Source organism: Saccopteryx bilineata, chromosome 2 (assembly GCF_036850765.1).
Source record: "Saccopteryx bilineata isolate mSacBil1 chromosome 2, mSacBil1_pri_phased_curated, whole genome shotgun sequence".
In the NCBI taxonomy this organism is placed as follows: Eukaryota; Metazoa; Chordata; class Mammalia; order Chiroptera; family Emballonuridae; genus Saccopteryx; species Saccopteryx bilineata.
Window position 1 is genome coordinate 260,254,054 of NC_089491.1, and position 22,388 is coordinate 260,276,441.

The following is a 22,388-nucleotide window of genomic DNA, read 5'->3' on the forward strand; positions in this document are numbered from 1 at the left end:
GTGACTTGCCTGAGGTCACACAACTAGCAGGTGGAGAATTGAACCAAGAGGGTTGGGCTCCAGAGCTGCACTCCCAAACAAACCTGTATTTTCAAAACTCTATTCCTTCATGTACCATTCTCATGATTTTTTTTTTTTGCCCTCTCTACTTACCACCTGCTTTGCTATTTACTTAATATTTTTATTTAAATAGATTCACACTTTGGCGCTTAAACTCATTGATTTGTTAATAAAACTTTATAACGCGACGGTAAGTGGAAAATCAGCATCATATGCCATCAATAGGAAGCAATCTTATATATATAAATACAACTGAAAGAGGGCTAGGTAGAGAATTCTCAGCAGACACCACTGCCTGCAGAAGGCTCTGAGCCAGCAACCTGCTCACTCTTGGACAAAATGGGTGACTAACAAGTGTCAGGGGTTTGAAAGACATGCTGGCACCAAACTGAGATTTTTCTCCCTGATTTTATCAGAGAGGATTGAAAAGAGCATTCTTTTCTTGTATCTGATTCAGGGTTATTTAATCCTGGGTTTTTTTAATCCCAGTATCATCCTTCCGGCTGCAAACGGAACATGGCCGGTTTTTTGGAAATCTGTACCCGGCAACACTCACTCCCATATCAGCACTTAGCATTGATCGATGTTATTAACCTGTAATCCATGCAGGAAGCCTGGGCAAGGTGTTGCCATGGTTGGTTGTCTTCATGGGGGAGGGGATATTTGAAGGAGCCCTTGAAGAATGGAACAGGAACTTGTTTGTGGAGAAGGAAAGATGGAGAGGACATTCCAGGCAGAGCAAACAGCGGGGGTTCCTGCTAATGGTAAAAAAAAAAAGATGCTTTTTCCTCAAGACAGTTGACTGCCATCTGCCAGAAATTATTGGTGTAAACCGGTAATGCCTACAGTGTGAGTGTGGCATCCCAGGGCTATGCTCCACTTGCACAACTGTACTCAGCAACCCCCCACCCCTACCCCAGCCAATGGGCAAAGGCACAGAGGCTGAGAGTGCTTGTGGTGGGTCCCTGTGAAGCTCAGTGAGGCGGAAGCAGTAGCTTGGTGGTTATGTGGACAGAGCAGGGGGTGGAAAGGAAATACTGACTGTGAGGTCTTTCCCTCCTACCCTCACTCTCCCAACCTCCACCCTCCAACTTGCCCTGCATCTTGTGCTAGAAGAAACGTTGTCCTGTTTGCACCTAGAAGATGGAATTCCTGGGCAGGACTCAGGAGACGTCTGTATCAGCCCTGCTCTACCGTTAGAAGCTGCAGTGTTGGGCAAATCGCTTCTGTTTCCTGGGATGCATTCTTGTTGTCTGTGAGATGACAGCTCAGCCCTAATGACCATCCAGCCCTAAGATTTTGATGCCGGGATTCTATGGTTCCAAAATTCCATGATTTCCCAAGATTCTGTCATTTATCTCTGAGTGTCCATGATTCTTTGATTCCAAAGTCAAGCTCCATAGATTCCTATCCTCAGTTCCTAAGGTCCGTGAGTTCAGTTCTAAAATTCTACTGTAGTGGAGCCAAGCCTTACAGCATGAGCCACACAAACCCAACTTCCGTATCTCCTTAACACTAAGACCTCACTGATGGCAGGTGCGCCGTGATTTTATGATCCAGGAAAGACAAAGAGAAATATTATCCATTTAAATAAAACACAGCTGCTTTCTGATCATTTGTATTCCGTACCTATTGAAACATTTGTATTCCGTACCCATTGAAAAATATTTTGGCCCAGACTGGGAAGCTTAGCTGGTGTCATCCTGATACACCAAGGTTGCAGGTTCGATCCCCAGTCAGGGCACATACACAACTCAACCAATGAATGCATAAATAAGTGGAACAACAAATCAGTGTTTCTCTTTCTCCCCTCCTCTCTCTCTCTTTAAAATAAATAAATTAAAAAAAAACTATTTTGGACTTATTTAGACATAACAGTTTTTTTTCAGTGTATCCATCTTGTGAATCTTATAAAAAGAAAACATAATAGAAATTCATCTGTTAAGTTTACCCTAAAACTTCTTTACATTCACTCACAGTCTAGATCTGATGACTTTCAACTCAGAGTTGTCAATATCATTATTTTCTCATGGGTGTTATATGAAATAAAAGTACCTATTAGCATCACTGAAACATAATGTATACACTTGGCAACACAAACAAAAAATGAAAGAAAAGAAGAAAGTAATTCCTTTATTTTTAATTTATTGTTTTATCAATACACTTATTTGACTTTTGTTAACAAATTTATGTATGTTGTAATAAAAAACAGAGAAGTAATTAAAATCACAAGCAAAAATAAACAACAAAGATAAAACGAACCAAGTAAAAGAAGATAGCATGTAAAAAGGCCAAGAGGGAGTGAGACAGAAGAGTTATAAACCTGTTGTTCCCTGTGGGTCCCAGTTCCAACATGCCTCTTGAAATGTGAGCCTCTCACCACCTGGGGAAGAACTTCAGAGCTTAAAAAAAGTCACATATTTTGCCTCAAAACTGAAACTTCGAGTTCCGAGTTTCAACTTCACCAGGTGCTCAGTGGAAGAAAGGGTGTTGAGTATGATGCTGGAGGTGACCAGAGGAGTTGAACTTGACAGATTAGCCAGGCTGCTCACAGCCTTCTTGGGGGCTTCTCTCTGCATGAGTTTTGAGTCTGTATGAGTTTTAAACACAGACATCAGAACGCAATGCCCGGACAAGCTGGGCATCATTGCTAGATCCCAGCTCATGATGAGTCTTTGAGTCCCAAGCCTTTGGGAAGACAAAGCACCTTGGTTATGGGACATCATCCATGGCAACAGGAGGCAACCCACAAATTTGAGCATTGAGGCATGGACACAATGCCAGCAGGTAGGGGCGGACTACCCAGAAGCATAATCCTTTGTGTGCTGATGAACACATAGCAACTGAGTTTTGGGGAAAGGGCATGATACCAGGTGCCTTGAGGAGGTTCTAGAGAGGAGAGCATCTCTTTAGAACCATATTGCCATGACAGCCAATCACCTGGATCAGATACCCAAGATCAGAGTGCTTTGTGAAGACTGGATACCCAGCGAGGCATGGTAACCCTACATCCTTCCAGCAGGAGAAGGGAACCTGCCCCTCTAGCTTGGCGTCCTGCCCATTTCTGGGACACCTGCTTCTACCATTGTACTAAGTTTGTATCTTGGCTCTGATATTTACTTGCTGTTGCTCTAGGTCATGTCATATGACCCGTGGAGCCTCTGTTTTCTCATCTGTAAAATGGGAGTAATGATAATAAAAGTTCAGCAGGTTTTGAGTATAGTACTTATAAGGCGCTCAGAGTATAGTAGGCACCGGAATTATCATCATCGGCAGCATCTCCTCAAATGTCAGAGCTGGAAGAATTTTTAGCATTAACATGTCTTATGCCACATTTATTCTTCCTGCTTTGGACAAATGTTAACGAAGGACCTCCCAAGTGCCAGGTTTGTCTAGATACTGGGGATACAGGTTGGGGGAGAAGACAGAAATTCAGGACTGGGAAAGCAGACAGGAATAAGCTCTTTCATCTGCCTTCAAAGTCACATCAAATTCCTGGGCTGCATTGTCCAGTGTCCCTCCCATCAGGATGCCTGGGGCGGGGGTGGGGGTAGGGGGGTGGGGGGGGTAGGCTTCCTCAAGGAGGTAACAGCCAGCTTGGGACCTGAGTCAGTTCACTGATTTGGGGGACTGGAAGGATAAGATGCAATCTAAAACCCAGATCATTCTGTTCCCCTTCTTTAGGCCCGTGAAAGATCTGCCAATTCTGTCTTTCAAACATCTCTGGAACTCATGCTCCCCCGGCCCTACCCTGGGTTAGCCAGCCTTCCCTGGAGTATTTCACCAGCCTCGAAACAAGCCTCCCTGCCTGTCCTCATGTATGCAGCAGCCAAAAGGATCTTTGCAGGAAGCAAAGCTAACCATGTCTTGCCCCTGCTGAACACCTTCCATGTCCGTCTATCGCTTCAAGATGAAGTCCCGACTCCTTCCCACAGCCTGCAGCACCCAATCCCTGCAGACTCCTATGACTTCTTCTCACCCCTGCCCCCACGTCTTAACCACTCTTCAGTCCATGCAGGGCGCCGCACCTGTGGACCTTTGCACCTGTGGGTCCCTGTGACGGATGTACTCTCCAAAGAACTCATCTAAGTTTCAGGCCTCAGCGTAAAGACACAGTGTAAACAGCCCTGGCCCTCTCTTCCTGAACCAGGTTAATCCCCCCTGTTTCCAACTCCCCAATGTCTGTTGGAGGGTCCAGCTTCCCCAGCTTGGACACAGGGCCCAGGTCCTCTTGTCAACTGCTAACTCCCAGTGTCCAGCACAGGGTACCTAGGAAATGGCTTAGTCAGATCTTTTCTCTTGATCTCTATTTCTCTACCCACAAAGGGACGTTACAAAACACCCAGCAGGGGCTACTATTCAGTCAAACAAAACCTCTAACGTGCACAATCAACACGAAATAATATTGTTCTATTGATTCCAGACCAGTAACAGCAAGCTCCATGAAGGCAGAGGACTCCATTTCATCATCAGTTCCAGCACTTTCTACATGGCAGGCACTGTTTATTGGACCTATGAATGAATGAGTGAATGAACTGTGAAGAAACATATGGCAGTCCGCCTGACCAGGCGGTGGTACAGTGGATAGAGCCGAGGACCCAGGTTCGAGACACCGAGGTCGCCAGCTTGAGCGCAGGTTCATCTGGCTTGAGCAAAAAAAACAACAAAACCTCACCAGCTTGGACCCAAGGTCACTGGCTCAAGCAAGGGGTTACTGGTCTGCTGAAGGCCCGCGGTCAAGGCACATATGAGAGAGCAATCAATGGACAACTAAGGTGTCGCAATGAAAAACTGATGATTGATGCTTCTTATCTCTCTTTATTCCTGTCTGTCTGTCCCTATCTATCCCTCTCTCTGTCCCTGTAAAAATAAATAAATAAATAAAAATTATAGAAAAAAATAGAAACATATGGCAGTCCATGGACAATTTACTTAATATCTGTACGCCTTGATTTTCTTATCTGTAAGATGGGATAACAAGGCTGTTAAAGGTAAACGTGTAAATACTAAGTGTTTAGAGCAATGTCTGAAACTTAGCAGGTAATTTTATAGATAAAGTGTTTGTTATTATGGTTGTAACTATTGCAGATACTTGTAATAATAGGTAATATATACATACAGTAATAGGTAATATATACATACAGTAAAAATAAAAAATTCAAACAGGACAAAGAACAAAGATTCACAGCGAAAAGGAGGGCCCCATTCCTTCCTCTCTTTCCTTCAGGTATTCAGTGCATATGCATTTGTGCACAGATATGTCTATTATGTGCCCATTTTACAGAGGGAGAAACAGAGGCACAGAGAGGTTAAATATCTTAGACTGAGCTGAGATCTACCAGCCTGGAGTTTTGGTTTATTTATGCATAGCAGGGTTTCTCATCCTCAGCACCATTTTAGGCTAGAATGGTTCTTTATTGAGTGTAGGGAGGGGGCTGACCTGGTCATTTTAGGACATTTAGCACCTCTACCCACTAGATGCCAGTAATGACTACCCCCACACACACCCAATAATGACAACCAAAAATGTCATCAAACATTGCCAAATGTCCCTGGGAGTGAGGTGGGGCATGGCAAAACCACGCTCCTTGAGAACTATTGATATATTTGAATATATATGAATATCCCTTCCCTCTTTTTTCTTTGTTTTATGTTAACAGTAGCATAAATGCACCCTGCTCAGGGTCTAGTCTAGATTTCTTCTAGAAATAACCACTTCTAGTGTAACCACTTCTTGGCGATCATGCCACCCACAGCTTATAGATAGAAGGGAACTCTTAAACAGAGCTGTCACAGGAGGAAAAGTGGTGAGCGCGGGTCCGAGGGTAAGCCATCTGTCAGACCAAATCTTCCGGGGTCGGAGGGTCAGCTCCTGGGGCGGCCCTGCCCACCGCGTGGCCTGGAGGCGGGCCGAAGGGGGCGGGGGAAGCAGCGTGGGCGGGGCTGCACCGGGCACGCCCCCGCGCTACGTCACGGCGCCGCGGCCCCGCCCCCACGCGGTTGCCTACCCTCCCTCCCCGGCCCGGGCGGCTAGCGAGCCGGGAGTCGCTCGCTGGTCGCGCGGGCTGCTTAGCAGCGCTTCCGCACGGTAGGTGGCCTTGGGGCGGCGCAGGGGGCCTGGGTGGCAGTCGCGGGCAGGAGGCCGCCTGCAGGTCGGCCTGGGGCCCTGGGGAGCCTTCGGGCCTCGCGGTTTCTTTGGGGGGCCGGCGCGGCTGCCCGCGCTCCGGAGCTGAAGCCGGTAGAGAGGCAGCGCGGGCGGGCGGTTCGAGGATCCCCACCCGCGCGGGGCTCCGAGCGCTTTCCGCCGGACTCAGCTGAGACCCGACCCCATTCCCGCGCTCCCCGCTCCCCGCTCCGACTCGGCACCCGGGAGGCGCTCAGTGACTGTGTGTGTGTGGCGGGGGGCGGGGAGTGGGGGGAGCGCGCCGTGTCATCGCCACCCGAGTCCCCGGCCCCTCCCCGGCGCGCGGGGACCCCCAGGCGAACGCTGGGACGGACGGGAGGCGCGTGGAAGTTAACTTGCAGCCGCCGTGGAGTTACGAGGCGTATCAGAAGTGGAGGCATGGGGAGGCGGAAATCGCTGGCTGGGGAGGGGCGCGCCGATAGTATGGTGTGGGAAACCTTCGTGAACTTGTGGGTCTCACGGGACGGAAGGGGCGAAATTTGGCCAAAGGGTCCCACCGCCCGGCAACCTCCCGCTCTCAGTATGAGCTGGACGGAAGGTGTCTCGTAAAGTTGGGACTAAGAGTGCCAGCATGAGAAAGGGGGCATGGTCACCGAGGCTGGGCACGCCTGACCTGGCAGAGACAATTACTGTGTGGGACAGAGGTCGAGGTCTGGCTTTCCCATTCAGAGGTCCTCCCCCTCGGGAGCAGGGGTGGGAACCATTTGATTCAACAGTTCATAGAAAGCACTGTGCCTATCACCTTGCCCCTTCCCCTTTTACAGATGAGCAGACTGAGGCTCGTGGAGTCTCATGGCCCTAGGTCCAGCAGCTAGGATGTGGCAGGGCTTAACTTCACCCCCAGACCTCCTGACTTCGCATTTTAGTGGGATGTTGGAAACAGGGCTGACCAAATCCTACTCATTTTTCAGAGCCTCCTCCCGTGGCACCCCCTCCTGGAAGCATTCTCTGGAGCTCCCCAGGCATTGTTAGGTGCTTCCTGTTTTGAACCCCACACAGGTAGCTGAGCCTTTACCTCACTTACCAGCCTCCTTGTGAGTCTGTCTCCCACCCTGAGCTGCAGACAGCTCTTGCATACCCCATCTCATATCCTTTCAGTCCAGCTGGGTTGCCTGTGGTTAGGCCAAGCTTTAGATTAGAATTTGGACAGACGTAGGTATGGCTCACTCTGTTTTAGTGATGTGGCCTGGGCCATTCTTCCTCAGCCAGCTTCAGTTTTCCATGACTGTAATAATTGATTTCATTTATTAACTATTTTACCCCATCAAACCCCAATTATACTGTTATTTACTTGATATGTATGTTTATATCACCTTATTTTTTAAAACCTCATGTAACTTGTTTTGTAGCAGCTTGATTGAGATATAATTCCTATACCATACCATACAATTCACCCTTTTAAAAATATTTAATTCACTGGTTTTCGTGATAGTCACCGAGTTGTGCAACCATTTAATTATAGAACCCTGGAGCCATCAGCAGTCACTCCTCAATGTCTCCTTCCCTGGCCCCTGGCAACCACTAATCTCTCTGTCTCTGTATTTGCTGCCTATGCTAGACAGTTCATGTAAAGGGAATCGTGCATTGTGTGGCCTTTTGTGACTGGTTCATTCACATGGTAGCATCAGTAATCCCCCTCCCCCCCGTTTTTGGTATTTCATTACTTTTTATAGCTGAATACTATTCCTTTGTATGACTATACCACATTTTCTTTATCATGTATCAGTTGATAGACATCTGAGTTATTTCTACTTTTTTTTTTTTCATTGTGCGTTGCAACACCTTACTTGTTCATTGATTGCTTTCTCATATATGCCTTGACCACGGGCCTTCAGCAGACCGAGTAGCCCCTTGCTTGAGCCAGTGACCTTGGGTTCAAGCTGGTGGGCTTTTTGCTTAAACCAGATGAGCCCACACTCAAGCTGGCGACTTCGGGGTCTCGAACCTGGGTCCTCTGCATCCTGGTCTGACACTATCCACTGCGCCACCGCCTGGTCAGGCTTTTCTACTTTTTGGCTATTATGAATAATGTTAGGGACATTCATGTATAAGTTTTGTAAGGACATATGTTTTCACTTCTCCAGGGTATAGCCCTAGGAGTAGACTTGCTGGGTCATATGGATAATTCTTTGTTTAACCTTTTAAGGAACTGTTTCCCCAAGCAGCTGCACCAGTTACATTCCCACCAGCAGCACATGAGGGTTCCGATAATCTTATATAAATTTAAGTCTTCTCTTAAGCAATTAGAATCTTTGAGATCACTGGCTTTGATGTGCTAGTTATCAGTTATTTTCCGCTATGCATGAAAGTTGGTGCCTCTTTAGCAGGATAAGGAGTGTCCAGCATGTCACCAGGAACATCTGAGACCCTCAGTTAAGGAAACAGGTCAAACCTGTCAAGTGCTTAGCCCAGGGGTCGGGAACCTTTTTGCCTGAGAGAGCCATGAACGCCACTTATTTTAAAATGTAATTCCGTGAGAGTCATACAATGACCCGTGTATATTACACATTCAATAAAAATTTGGTGTTGTCCCAGACGACAGCTGTGATTGGCTCCAGCCACTTGCAGCCATGAACATGAGCGGTAGGAAATGAATGGATTGTAATATAGGAGAATGTTTTATATTTTTAACATTATTATTTTTTTTTATTAAAGATTTGTCTGCGAGCCAGCTGCAGCCATCAAAAGAGCCACATCTGGCTCACGAGCCATAGGTTCCCGACCCCTGGCTTAACCCAAGGTGTCTGTGCACATTATTCCTTCTGTAACAGTGACAAATACTTGCTGAGGGTATTCTACCAGTCCCTGTGCAGGACAAGGGGAGGCTGTGCGGAGTCCCGGGGCTTGCCACACCCACCCTGGAACCTGCACAGGACCTGTGGGCAGGACAAAGAAAAGTTATAAACTACTTGGACCTTCACACTCCCTGCGAGCGGGTGTGTGTGTGTGTGTGTGTGTGTGTGTGTGTCTCCTTGACAGCTGAGGATCCATGGAGGCTGGAGAGACCCTTGGGTTTCCTAGACTGCAACCCATGGGAAAGCCCTGTCCTTTTTTTTTTCTGAAGTGAGAAGGGGGGAGGCAGAGACAGACACCCACATGCGCCTGACTGGGATCCAGCTGGCAAGCCCACTAGGGGGCGATGCCCTGCCTGTCTGAGGTGTCACACTGTTGCAACCGAAGCTATTCTATCACCTGGGACAGAGGCTATGGAACCATCCTCAGTGCCCGAGCCAACTTTGCTCCAATGGAGCCTTGGCTGTGGGAGGGGAAGAGAGAGATAGAGAGAAAGGAGAGGGGATGGGTGGAGAAGCAGATGGGCGCTTCTCCTGTGTGCCCTGACTGGAAATCGAACCCAGGACTTTCACACGCACAGGCCGCCACTCTACCACTGATCCAGCCAGCTAGGGCTGGAAGACTTGTCCTTTGACCTCAAAAAGGAATCTGGTTCTGCCTGTTCCCCACCCTGGCCTTCCATGCTCACTCTGTGAACTTCCTTGGTGGCCACGTGAGTGGCCTTTAGTGAGATAGTTGAGACCAGGACCAGGTCTTCTGGTGGCTCTATCCAGCCTCTTCCACTTTTCTTCAGTTGTGAATACTCTCCCTTCCTTGTCCTTTTTAAATCCTGAATTCCTGTGCACGAATAAGGCAGCCTGGGGAAATGGAAACAGGGCTGAGGAGGCTAGGCCAGGTATTGCCCCTCTCTGGGCCTCAGTGTGCATGGCTGGGGAATGGGCATGGACTGAGCCAGAACGGATGCAGTAGCGTCTTGCAATCAGTACGGCTGTCAGAGGGTGTTATCCATGTGACTTTGTGGACCAATTTGTAGGAAGAGTGGCAGGCTACTGGTGTGGTTGATATTGGTGGTTTGCAAGCCTGAGTGTGTCCTTGTGGAAGCTTGTGGGGGTAGCCATGGCTTCTGGTCTCCCCACTTCCTACCTCTTCCTCCTGTCTGCAAGCCCCTTGCTCTCAGTGAACACATGTGCCATGCCTGAGGCCACTCCACAAAATGTTCTGGGATGCCTGCCCCCTGCCATGTCCCTTTTAGGGTATCTTCCACCCTGGGCTGTGGTCTGAAGAGGATTCGTGGGAATGGTTCACTCAGAGCAGCCCTAGAGCTGGGCCAAGCCCCAGAAATTGCAGGGAAGGACCTGAGGGTAGTGCCCAGGTACTCTGGGGAGAGTCTGGGGCTGTCTGTCACCTGGGGAGGATCTTCATGTTATCCTGTGTGCTCAGATGGCAGGCAGCAAGGGGAGGGTATCGGCCCTTTGCCGAGTGAATTCGTGAATCAACCAGACTGTTGACCCAGGTTGTTGTGACCGAAAGCAGGCAGGTGGCCAGAAAGCTGGCTTGGTGGGAGCATGCTCAAAGGCTTCAGTCTGTGTTAGAATCCCACTAATCTACTTCGAGTTTGTGTGTCTGGGGCCATTAGCTGCCTTCCCTGTGTGTCAGTTTCTTCATCTGCAGCAAAGAGGTGCAAATAAGGCCCAGTTCCTGGGGTTGTTTGACGGGAGGGGATGACGGTAAAGTGCCTACCCTGCCACCAGGCAAAATGTGGGGCCCTGGTTCAAACGGGCTCTTTGGACTCTTGAACATGTCCCTTTGTGAGCCATCTGTCTAAAGGCAGTGATTATAGTAAATGCATTTTATGTACTTTAAAACTCATTTCATTCTCCCAACAGCCCTATGAGATGACAAGCTGAGGCACAGAGAGGTGAAGTAGTTTGCACAAAGTCACCCAGCTAGGAGGTGAGAGAGACAGGTTTTAAATCTCTAGTCTACACTCTTAATTACCATCTACCCCTGTCAGTACCCTTTCTTAATGCCCAGCGCATAGAAAACACTTAGGAAATGTCAGTTATTGTTACATTATTACATACTGTTTACTACATATTATGTTGTAAAATTATTATATATTAGTAATAGATGTTCATCCCTGTCCCTTAGTCTACCCTTGGCTCTTGGCTCGTGAGATCTAGATTCCCAACCTTCACTCCCCCCTCACTCTCAGGAGCAATGTGTGTGTGGGGGTTAAGAGCTTGGAGGCAGCTGAGTACCAACTATCCCTCCAGCTCACTGTGTCACATTGGGCAAGGTGCTCCCCCTCTCTGAGACTCAGTTTTCTCCTCTGTGAAATGGGTGTGCTGGGCTGTAACAGAAGCTGCCAGTCGATGGCTTCGACTCACAGCATAGTTTTTGTTTGGCACCCGTGGTATTTTATTTTGAATCAAGCCAACAGTCAAATATTTTCAGAGAATGATTCCAATTTCTCACTTCTGTTGGAAACGCAGAAGTTTGGGCCAAACCGGAGCAGCCTGAAGCTGCTGCTGAGATGGCCTGGGCCCTCCTGGTCACCGCAGCCCCCACCACTCCCCGTCGTCACAGGGGCGCCTGCCTGGCCCCAGGGGCCCTCTGGCCCAGCGCAGTTGTCAGGGCTCTGAGGACACCACACACATGCCTGGGTGTCACTTGAACAGGCACTTCCATTACTTTAAGAGCAGTTTATTTTAACTACTGGTTTCCATGCTCTTCAAGTGTTCTCCTATATCTCTCTGCCTTTCCAGAACCCCAGAGGCTCTCTGCCACTATAAACCCTCAAGGCTTTTAACACATGGGAGCTTGTGCCCATTCCAGGCTCCCTGGGTGAGGAGCCCCTGTCTCGGGGCCGCCGGGACCCTCCTTGCTTGGTTCAGGCCCCCAACTAACCCACAGTGAGATGTCCAGGGCCAGCCTCTGTCCCTCTGCTGTGAGTACTGGTGAGTGTGTACCTATGTCCCAACACTTCTGCACCATCCCAGATGCTGGGACCCCATCTCATACCTTTTCTCTGTCCTCACAAGGTACCAGGAAGGCCACCCCATTTCTCAGAAACTGAAGCTCAGAGACACTTTACTGAGGTCACACGGGCCTGATGGGACAGCACCAGGAATTAAACCCAGGTCTGCCCAATTCCAGAGGCTGCCCACTGGAGTCATCCATCTGTTCCATCACTGCATGGACATCTACTGAGTGACGCCCTCCACGAGGGTCTACTGTCACTATGGGTCCCCAGTGCCTGGCACTGGGCCTAGTTCACACTAGGCACGTGGTACCTCCTTGATCATTAGGGACACACAGGTCACAGGATTTAAGTTGCCACCAGGTCTCAGTTTTCCTGGAGTTTACTTTTTGGTGGAGGCATGAGAAAAAGATGTGACCTACGTCTCTGACCTGGGGTGCTGAGCTAGGAAGTTGGGTACAGCGCACCTCAAATTTAAGTGCTTACACAAACTCCCAGGGACCTTGTTAAAGTGCAGATTGGATTCAGTAGGTCTGAGGCTTTGCTGTGATTGCATTTTAACCACCTCCTGTGGACTCCAGTGCTGCTCCTCTAAGGACCACACTTGGGCCAGTGAGAGCATACATCCACATCAGCCCACTGCCTGTTTTTATAAATGAAGTTTTATTGGAACACAGCTATACTCATTTACTTATATTTTCGTCACTCTTTCTCTATGGCTGCTTCCATCTACAACAGCAGCACTGAGTAGTTCCAGTAGAGATCATATGGTCCATAAAACTGAAAATAGGCCCTGGCCGGTTGGCTCAGTGGTAGAGCGTCGGCCTGGCGTGCAGAAGTCCTGGATTCGATTCCCGGCCAGGGCACACAGGAGAAGCGCCCATCTGCTTCTCCACCCCTCCCCCTCTCCTTCCTCTCTGTCTCTCTCTTCCCCTCCCGCAGCGAGGCTCCATTGGAGCAAAGATGACCCAGGCACTGGGGATGGCTCCTTGGCCTCTGCCCCAGGCGCTAGAGTGGCTTTGGTTGCAACAGTGACAGAGCATCGCCCCCTGGTGGGCGTGCCCGGTGGATCCCGGTAGTGCTCATGTGGGAGTCTGACTGTCTATCCCCGTTTCCAGCTTCAGAAAAATAAAAATAAAAACCTGAAAATATTATCGGGCCCTTTACAGAAAGTGTGACAACCCCTGATACCATTTCTTGGGTTCCTTCAAGTTATATTTTGTGGTTTGGTGACTGTAAGGTGGTGATAAAAATAATGATTGGAGTTAATATTTGAGTGCCTACTTGGCTCAACTCTATCATGGGTCTTCATTTTATAGATGAGAAAACTGAGGCTAACAGGGGCCTGGTCACTGGCCCAGAGTCTGGACTGGGGAGTGGGTGAGGCCCATTGGGGCCAGGTTGTCTCATTCTTGTTGTACAGGAGCTTCTGCTTAGAACTTTTCCACAGAGCACATAGTTTTGTTTTGATTTTGTCCTGTCCAAGGGCATTAGGGTGCCTACTTTTCTTCATTCATGTTTCTCCATTTAGTCCACAGCTATGCAGCCCATGCTGGGAATTGGGCACCTTGCTGAGTCCTGAGAAGTTGTGGGGAATTCACACCCAACACATTCCAGAGAGGTCGCACAGTCGCATAGGATGCTATGTGCTTTTGGGGGATACTGGTACAGGGATGGGAGACAGTCAGGGAAGGCTTCCTGGAGGAGGGGATAACAATTGTGCCAGTAGGAGTTAGCTGGGTAGAGGAGGGCAAGAAAGGTTTTCTGGAGGGAGGGAACCACAGGTGCAAGTTTGGAGGTGTGAGTGTGGCCTTGTAGGTTTGGTTCATAGCATGGAGATGTGTGTGTTGGAGGTGGAAGGTGGGGGACTAAAATTGGAGGTCAGCAGAAGTCAAGTCACAATGTAGCCTCAAGTGCCATGCTAGAGAATGTGAGAGAATTTTTCTCTCCAAGTCCCCCTCCACTCTCTGATGGCTTCCAGGGGAAAGCCTCCACTTGGTGCTAACGTGATACTTCTCCCCAGAGTTCTGTCATTTTAACAATGGGCCCATCGGGCTGGCGGCAGCCTCCAGCTAGAAGGCCTGAGGATTGCTGCCTTTGCATTTATTTTTGCAGTTACTTTTTAATTATGGCATGTTTTTAATTTAAGTCAGTGGGTTGTAGTTTCCTTTGAAAATACTGAATCTATTTAACAAAAACATTAAGTGAAAGTAGAGGGGGTTCTGGATGTAGCCAACATCTGGAAGGTGGTTCTCAGCAGGTGGGAACTTGGGGAGCCTGGTGACAGGAGGTGTGGGATTTGGAGGGGGCCAGTCAAGCAGTGATCTTGCACTTAAATGTTCTGCTCCTTCTCTGATGCTTCAGGAGCCTTGACCGAGGGGCTGGGGATGACTGTTAGCAACAGGGGTGCCACTGTGGGTGCTGGCTGTAGCTGCCGAAGCTGAGGTTCCTATTCTAGGCTGCTCCTGCTCCCTGTGTCTGTCTTGGTCTCTATTTTTGTCCTTCCCTGTCTCCTCCCCATCCTTGTCTCCCTCTTTCCCTGATTCTTGTCTGTCTTCCCCTATCGCTCATTGTTTCTGTGTCTCCCCATCTCTGTCCATGACTGGCTGGCTCTCTCCATGTCTGTGTGTCTGTCTTCTTCCTCCCCCACTACTTCCCCTCTCCGCCCCCCCCCCCTGCACAGGCCAGCAAGCACAACTCTCTTCCTTTCTCTTATGAAAAGCTGTGTCCCACTTCCTTTGGCTGTGAGTTACATCCTGCCTCGGAACCATCGGAACCCTTGCAGAGCCCGGGGGCGTGGGAGTGGGTGGTATGCCACTTGCATGTGGAGAGGTGGAGGCTCAGGGGACATCTGGAGCCTGAGAAGGCCACATTGCATGTCTAAGGTTCTGACCCCCATCCCTCACCCGGCAACCGCCCACTAGCCCCTGCATAGAGTCCCACCCGCCCCACTGGCCCCAGGGCCGTGGGGGAGGGAGAGGAAGAGGAAGCCTGGGTTGGTAGCAAGAGGGCTGGATACTACTTTGGTTTGATTTGGTTTGGGGCGCTCAGCAAGGCTAGTCACTTGGGGTGGGGAGTTGATTACTCTGCCTCTGGGCGCTGGCACCACCCACTGGTCATTGCCTTCGAAGCTCCACCCCCTCAGCCCAGCAGTCTTAGGTCTTCGTTGCCACTACCATGGGCTGGGCCCCCTTTGGGTGTCATGTGAAAACCCTGTCTTAGGTGGTTGGGTTGGAGGCTGGCTTGCCCTCACCCACCTGCTGGGGGACAATGGGCAAGCTCTTCCTCCCTGAGGTGCTGGGGACTTCTGTGTGCCTTCTAGGGACGACTCCCACCCCAGGTTCGCCCTGTGCTTGCTCTCAGGCACAGGCCAGGGCTGCCTCAGCCGTGGGAACCTCAGTCCTCTGGTTATATGTTGTCTGGTTTGTCTTGGGTCATAGGCATACTGTTATATCACAGGGCCTCCTGCAATTGGCTGGGAAAACAGAAGGAGACGTGGCTCCCAGCCTCAAAGGATTTGGGAGGAGTTCCTACTCACATCGCTGGGGGACGAGTCCTGGCCCCTGCCCTCCTCTCCTGTCCCTTCCCCCTCCTCAAAGGAATGCAGCACCTTTGAGCAAACAGGGTCCCCTGGCATCTTGTTCAGCATGTCTTGCTGCCTCCCATGCCCAGAGTTCCCCTTTCAGCAGGTCTGGAAGGGGCCCTAGAGTTTGTGTTTCTAACAGGTTCTCCAGTGCTGCTAACATTGCTGCCGGGGAACACACTTTGAGAACCACTGTAGTAGAGGCTGAGCACACTCTAAAACTGAACAGGGCCAGTTCAGGACCCGGCTCCACTAAGTCCTTGCTGTGAGCTCTCAGGCAAGCACTCTCCCTCTCTGAGCCTCCGCTTCCTCGGCTATAGAATGGGGATAACAGCATCATTCTCCCAGATCCATTGTGAGGATTAAATGTGTAAACATACGTGAAGTACGTAGAGTGGTGCCTGAGCTTGGAGTCGACACTTGTCTGTGTTTGCTGTTTTACTATTGTTGCTATTTGTATTAGTTGTTATTTAGCTGCCCCGCCCCCCAAGCTTGTTGTGTTTACACTGAGTCCTTAGCCACTCCCCTAATTTCCAGTGCCCTTTCACACCTCCGGGCTTCTCTGCTCAAGCTCTTCTCTCTACCTGGGCACCTGGGCACCAGCTAAAATGCTGCACATCCTTTAGACTCTGCTCACATTCCTCAAATTCCTGCCTCCCACCCCCCCACCCTGCCCTGCTGAGATCTCAGCCCCTTCCTCTGACCTTCTGATCACATGACTTCTTAATCCCCCCAGGCTAGCTCTTATTTCATGCTGACTGTTACCCAGTGACTTGGCTGTCCTTCTGTGCTGACCCACAAGCTCCTTCAGGTCTGACAAAGGAGGTCCCCTGGGAATGTCACCTTCAAAGTACAGCCTTGGTGTGCTACAGGAAGGCCAGGCCCTCTCAGCAGCAGAGCAGAGAGGTCAGAGAAGGCTTCTGAGGTTATGGGTAGCACCCATCTGGGCTGTGGGACTTCCCTAATTAGTAAGAGTGGGGGAGGGGCTTGGCATCTGAAAGCCCCAGGTTCAAATCTCAGTTTTACCATTTGGAGCTGTGCAGCCTTTGCTAACTTTCTTACTTACCCCCACTGATCTTCATTTTGAAATGATACTGCCGTCACTTACATCGGAGGCTTTTGTGAAGGTTCGGGGTGTGTGTGGGGGGTCTCACTTATGCAGCAGATATCGAGCACCTTCTGTGGGCCAGACTCCGTGCTAGGCATCAGGATCCAGCTGTGAGCAGGACGGACCGTCCTTGCCCTTGGGGAGCTGCCATTTTAGGGGACAGGAAGGGAGATGAATCCTCATTCATCTCCAGAGACCCAGAATCAATAGGGTATACACAGAGCTACAGCAGAAGAGCTCTATTACAGGAACTGGTCACCCAGTTATGGAGTCTGAGAAGCCCCACATCTGCCATCTGCGAGCTGGAGACTTGGGAAAGCTGGTGGTGTAATTCAGTCCGAGTCCGAAGGCCTGATAACCAGAAGCACCCATGTCCACGGGCAGGAGAAGAGGGATGGCCTAGCTTAAGCTGAGAGAGCAAGGTCACCCTTCCTCCACTTTCTGCTCTATTCAGACCCTCAACAAATTCGATGGTGCCTATGAACACCGTGTGTGGGGGGTGATTTTTACTCAGTCTACCAGTTCAAATGCTGATCCCTTCCAGATTACACCCAGAAATCATGTTTTACCAGCTCCCTGGGCATCCCTTAGCCTGGTCAGGTTGACCCATGCAATTAACCACCACAGAACATGCATAAATGATCGTGTCATTGTCCTGGGAGGGCATGCTGGGAAGGGGATGGACCACACAAATGCTCTGTGCACAATTTTGCAAGTAAAAGGCCCTCAGCAATTGGTAGCCACAGTTACTACTACTACTATTAATATGACTGGGGCTATTAGAGAGAGGAGGAGGAGAGGAAAGTGTTTAGGGAGAATGAACAGTGTCAGTAACAGTACAGGGACAAGAAGGCTTTGGTGTCAAAGTCATGATAGTCATGGCCAGTGATTACTGATGTCCCAGTGTGGGGAGAGCCCTTGAACTTCTCTGAGCTTCAGTTTTCACATCTGTGAAATGGTAAACAACATAAGTCAGTCAGGTTTATCTTGTTCTTCTCTGCCCAGGGCCTCCTAGGTATAAACCATCTGACTCTCCAGGGAGGCGCATTTAATATTCCCACGTTTCAGATAAGAATAATGGGGCACAGAGGAATTGGGCAACTTATCTTGGGAAGTGAAGCAGTGGGATTGGAATCCAGCCCTCCCGGTGGAGGGCTGAGGGCTTCTATAGGTGAGTGTTGGGAGGTGAGACGGGTGGGATCTAGGCCAGGTGAAGAGGGCTTGAGCTTGGCCTTGAACCTCAGAGATCCTGCTGCTGAAGTCCTGGCTGTACAGGGTGGGGAGGTTCACAGCACATCTTCTCATTGGATGAAGAGAAGAAAAGAAAAACCAGTGGGGCATGAATCCCCACAAGAGTGGATGGGAAAGGATGGCTCCCCTGTGGCCCCCTGCTGCTGGGGTCAGCTGCTAGGTGGCAAGTTCCTGGTGGGGCTGAGGCTGGGGCAGGAAGTGATGGGCACAACCCAGCCCCTGGTTGGGAGCCCATGGTCTAGAGCAGTGGTCCCCAACCCCCGGGCCGCGGACCGGTACCGGTCCGTGGGCCATTTGGTACAGGTCCACAGAGAAAGAGTAAATAACTTAAATTATTTCCGTTTTATTTTATATTTAAGTCTGAACGATGTTTTATTTTTAAAAAATGACCAGATTCCCTTTGTTACATCCGTCTACAACTCACTCTTGACGCTTGTCTCGGGTCACTTGATACATTTATCCGTCCCACCCTAAAGGCCGGTCTGTGAGAATGTTTTCTGACATTAAACTGGTCCGTGGCCCAAAAAAGGTTAGGGACCACTGGTCTAGAGGGTGAGGACACTCAGGAATAGGCTCCTTTCCTGAAAGGAGAGGATCACTCACTGTCACCTGTTCCCAGCTTTCCCCTCTGGGACCTACTCCACTCAGGACTAGGGGCAGGGAGAGCCTGGACAAAGGTGGTGATGAGGACTTGAGGGACTTGGCCTCCCTTCAGGCATTCATTTCTCAAATACCTAAGATGCCTGTGACTGGTGGGTTTCTGAGCAAATAGATGCTGTTAATCTTTTTGTGTGTGATGTCATTGAAACTGCACAGTGACTCGGGCAGGAGGAGCCCTGATGTGGGGGAAAGATGGGGCCTTTTGAGACAGACACACTTGAGTTGGAATGCCAGCTGTCATGTACACATGCTGTGAGACCTCGGGCCAGTCACTTGCTCTCTTTGGACCTCAGTTTCCTCACCTGTAAAATGGGCATCATAATAGTGATCATCTTTTGGGTTGCTATGATGATTATACAGTGTGTCCGTAAAGTCATGGTGCACTTTTGACCAGTCACGGGAAAGCAACAAAAGATGATAGAAATGTGAAATCTGCACCAAATAAAAGGAAAACCCTCCCAGTTTCTGTAGGATGATGTGGCAGCATGTGCACATGCGCAGATGATGACGTAACATCGTGTGTACAGCGGAGCAGCCTACGGCCATGCCAGTCGAGATGTGGACAGTACAGAGGAAAGTTCAGTGTGTTCTGTGGCTTGCTAAATTCGAATCTGTGACCAGAGTGCAACGTGAATATCGGCGCGTTTATAACGAAGCGCCACCACATAGGAATAACATTACTCGGTGGGATAAGCAGTTGAAGGAAACCGGCAGTTTGGTGGAGAAACCCTGTTCTGGTAGGTCATCAGTCAGTGACGAGTCTGTAGAGGCTATATGGGATAGCTACCTGAAGGAGCGCTAAAAAATCTGTGCGTGAGCCCACATCGAACTGCACTGAATAGGTATGAAACTGGGAGAGTTTTCCTTTTATTTGGTGCAGATTTCACATTTCTATCGTCTTTTGTTTTCCTGTGACAGATCAAAAGTGCACCATGACTTTATGGACACACTGTAGATAAGATTATATGGTGCTTGATGCAGAGAAGTATTCAGTAATTCATAGCAACAAGGACTGTGTTGTTCACCCATTTTACAGATGAGAAAACTGAGGCTTGGAGAAGTTCAGGGACTCTGACACAGCACTTTGCTCCCTGACCTTGTTCCTGGCAGTGTCCAGACAGGTCTGAGAATAGAAATACTTTCCACAAGTCCCCACACCCCCTCGGAATCCCAAACCATTTTTAGGAAAAAGCCATGTCTCCAAATCAGCCCAAGAAGACAGTGAACCAAAAGGAGATGCCCCTTCTTCTTCATGGGTTTCTTCCTTTTTCTTTTTTTTAAAATTGTTTTTGTTCTGAGCAGCTCTGTAACCTTTGAAATTCTTCCTCTTCTGCCTGTTCTGGGAGCAGGGGAGAGGGAGGAGGGTCTCCTGTTCCTGGGCTGAGCTTGTCCAGGAGGCAGGCAGAGGGGCCGGTCAGTGCCCTGGTATACTAGATTTCCTGCTCTGTGCAGCCTGCAAATTGTGCTCTTACAACCCCCACTCAAATCCCACCCACCCTCCACTCATCAGGATGTAAGCCTGATGCTTCCTGGATGAACCACAAATGAAGGTTTCTACCATCTTATCTGGGAACATCTGCATCCGGGAACATTACATCCAGCAAGTACTTATTACTTGCTTGCTTTGTTCTTGGTCAAGCTTTTCTACCCTTTGGCCATCAGCCAAAACCTCCACAGTGAAGAAGTGGAAGGTAATGCAATCAGAAAAGCCAGAAACTACAATTGGGGGCAGGGGAAGGGGGAAGCTAGCCAAGAACATTCTCAGCAAAAAGGATCGGAGCAGCCCTTTGACCTTTGTGCAAGGATAATATTCTACATTTGCTCCCCAAATGGAAAACTCAAATTCATAACTGTGGGATAGAAGTGAGAGTGGCTAGCTGGCTCTAGTCATCATCCTGAGTCCTCAAATAAGACTTTGGAAGTCTGCTTAGTTTTGTCTAATTTTTTTTTTTTTTTTTACTTTTAAAATCATGCTGGGGCCTGGGAGAAGACCAGTTGGTGGTAAGGATGCAGAGGTCAAAAGAGCCTGTTCTGTGTCCGTATCAGTTGGCAGCAAGTGGTAGAATCCTAATTTCAGTTAACTTAAGATAGCAAATGAAGGAATTGGCTCATGTAAATGGAAAGTTCAAAAGCAAGTTTTCTTCAGGAATAGCTGTATCCAGCCACTTTGATGTATCAGGGCGCCGTCTCTTAATTGGGCTTTCTTCTGTGAAGGCTTGTTCTTGGGCATGCCCTTCCCAATAACACCCTAAGGCATATACCCTGTTAACTTAGCAGTCTCAGCTATAAGAGAGCCGTTTCTGTGTTAAAAGGTGGTAAGTGCTTAAAAGGAAAAAATTATACAAGGTAAAGAGGTCTGGAGTGCTGTGTTGGTAGGGGCAGGCTGCAGTAGTATTTATTAAATGGATGAGGGGGGAGAGAGAGACACGGGGAACGGGCGTCCAGGCAGCGGGGACAGCTGGGACCACGGAGGCAGGCTTGTGTGTGAGGGGCAGCAGGAAGCCCTGTGCCGGAAGGAGGGTGAGGTGGGGCAGGCGGAGGATGTGGGTGGAAGGAAGGGGGTGTAGTGGCACCTGGAGGGCCTGTAGGCTGTGTGGGGACTGGCTTTTCCTGAGTGAAGTGGGAGCCAGGTGAGGATTCAGAGTAGAGGAGCGCTATGACCTGTTTCCATCTTCACGTGATCACTGGCTGCTCACTGACAGTGGATTGAGGAGGTGAGAGCAGAGCCGGGGAGACCAGTTAAGGAGTTACACAGGCTGGAGACAGGGGAGCTTGGACCAGGGTGGTGAGCAGTGGGTGCCCAGAACACCCACTGCCCCACGAGTGAGAGTGGTGTGAAGTGAGTGGGTGCTGGCTCTGGTGTTTTTTTAAATTTTTATTATTAATTGTATTAAAATTCACATAACCTGAAATTTATCACCTTAACCATTTTCATTGTACAGTTATATGGCATTAAATACATTCACGTGCAAACATCACCACTATCTATCCCCATAACTCTTTTCATCTTATCAAACAGAAACTCTGTCCCCTGTAAACAACTCCCATGCTCCCCTGCGTCCAGGCCCTGGCAGCCAACATTCTCCTTTCTGTCCGTATGATTTTAACTGCTCTCAGTACCTCATGTTAGTGGAATAGTTGTGGTCTTTTTGTGACTGGCTTATTGCACTTCACCCAGTGTCCTCTGGGTTCATCCATGATGTCACATGGGTCAGAATTTCCTTCCTTTTTAAGGTGCATAATATTCCATCGTGTGACTGGACCACATTTTGTGTATCTATTCATCCTTTGATGGGCACTAGGGTTGCTCCCACGTTTTAGCGATTGTGAATAACGCTGTTCTGAACTCGGATGTAAAAATATCTGTTTGAGACCCCGCTTGCAGCTCTTCCAGGTATGTGCAGAAGTGGAATTGCTGGGTCATACAATAATTCTGTTAATTTTTCGATGAACCACCATACTGTTTTTCATAACAACTGTATCGTTTTATGTTCCTGCCAACACTTGTTTTTTGTCTTATGATAGTAGCCATCCTAATGTGTGTGAGGTAGTTTTTCATTATGTTTTTTATTTATTTTATATTATTGATTGACTTTAGAGCAAGAGGAAGGGAAAGGGAGAGAGAGAGACATCGATTTGTTGTTCCACTTATTTATGCATTCATAGTTTGGTTCTTGTATGTGCCCTGACTGGGGATAGAACCCCAAACATGGGACTACATTCCAACTGAGGTACCCAGTCAGGTCTCACTGTGGTTTTGACTTGC

The 22,388-nt window shown here is 49.1% G+C and overlaps 1 protein-coding gene across 1 annotated transcript in view; it reads left to right on the plus strand.

Annotated features, from left to right (window-relative positions):
- Positions 1–6,074: 6,074 nt before the first annotated feature.
- The window catches only part of TPST2 (tyrosylprotein sulfotransferase 2), a 48,521-nt gene continuing 32,207 nt past the window's right edge, over positions 6,075–22,388 (plus strand). The window contains exon 1 of the mRNA XM_066260259.1: positions 6,075–6,148. The gene's annotated coding sequence lies outside the window, so the exon portion shown is untranslated. The remainder of the gene's footprint in view (positions 6,149–22,388) is intronic.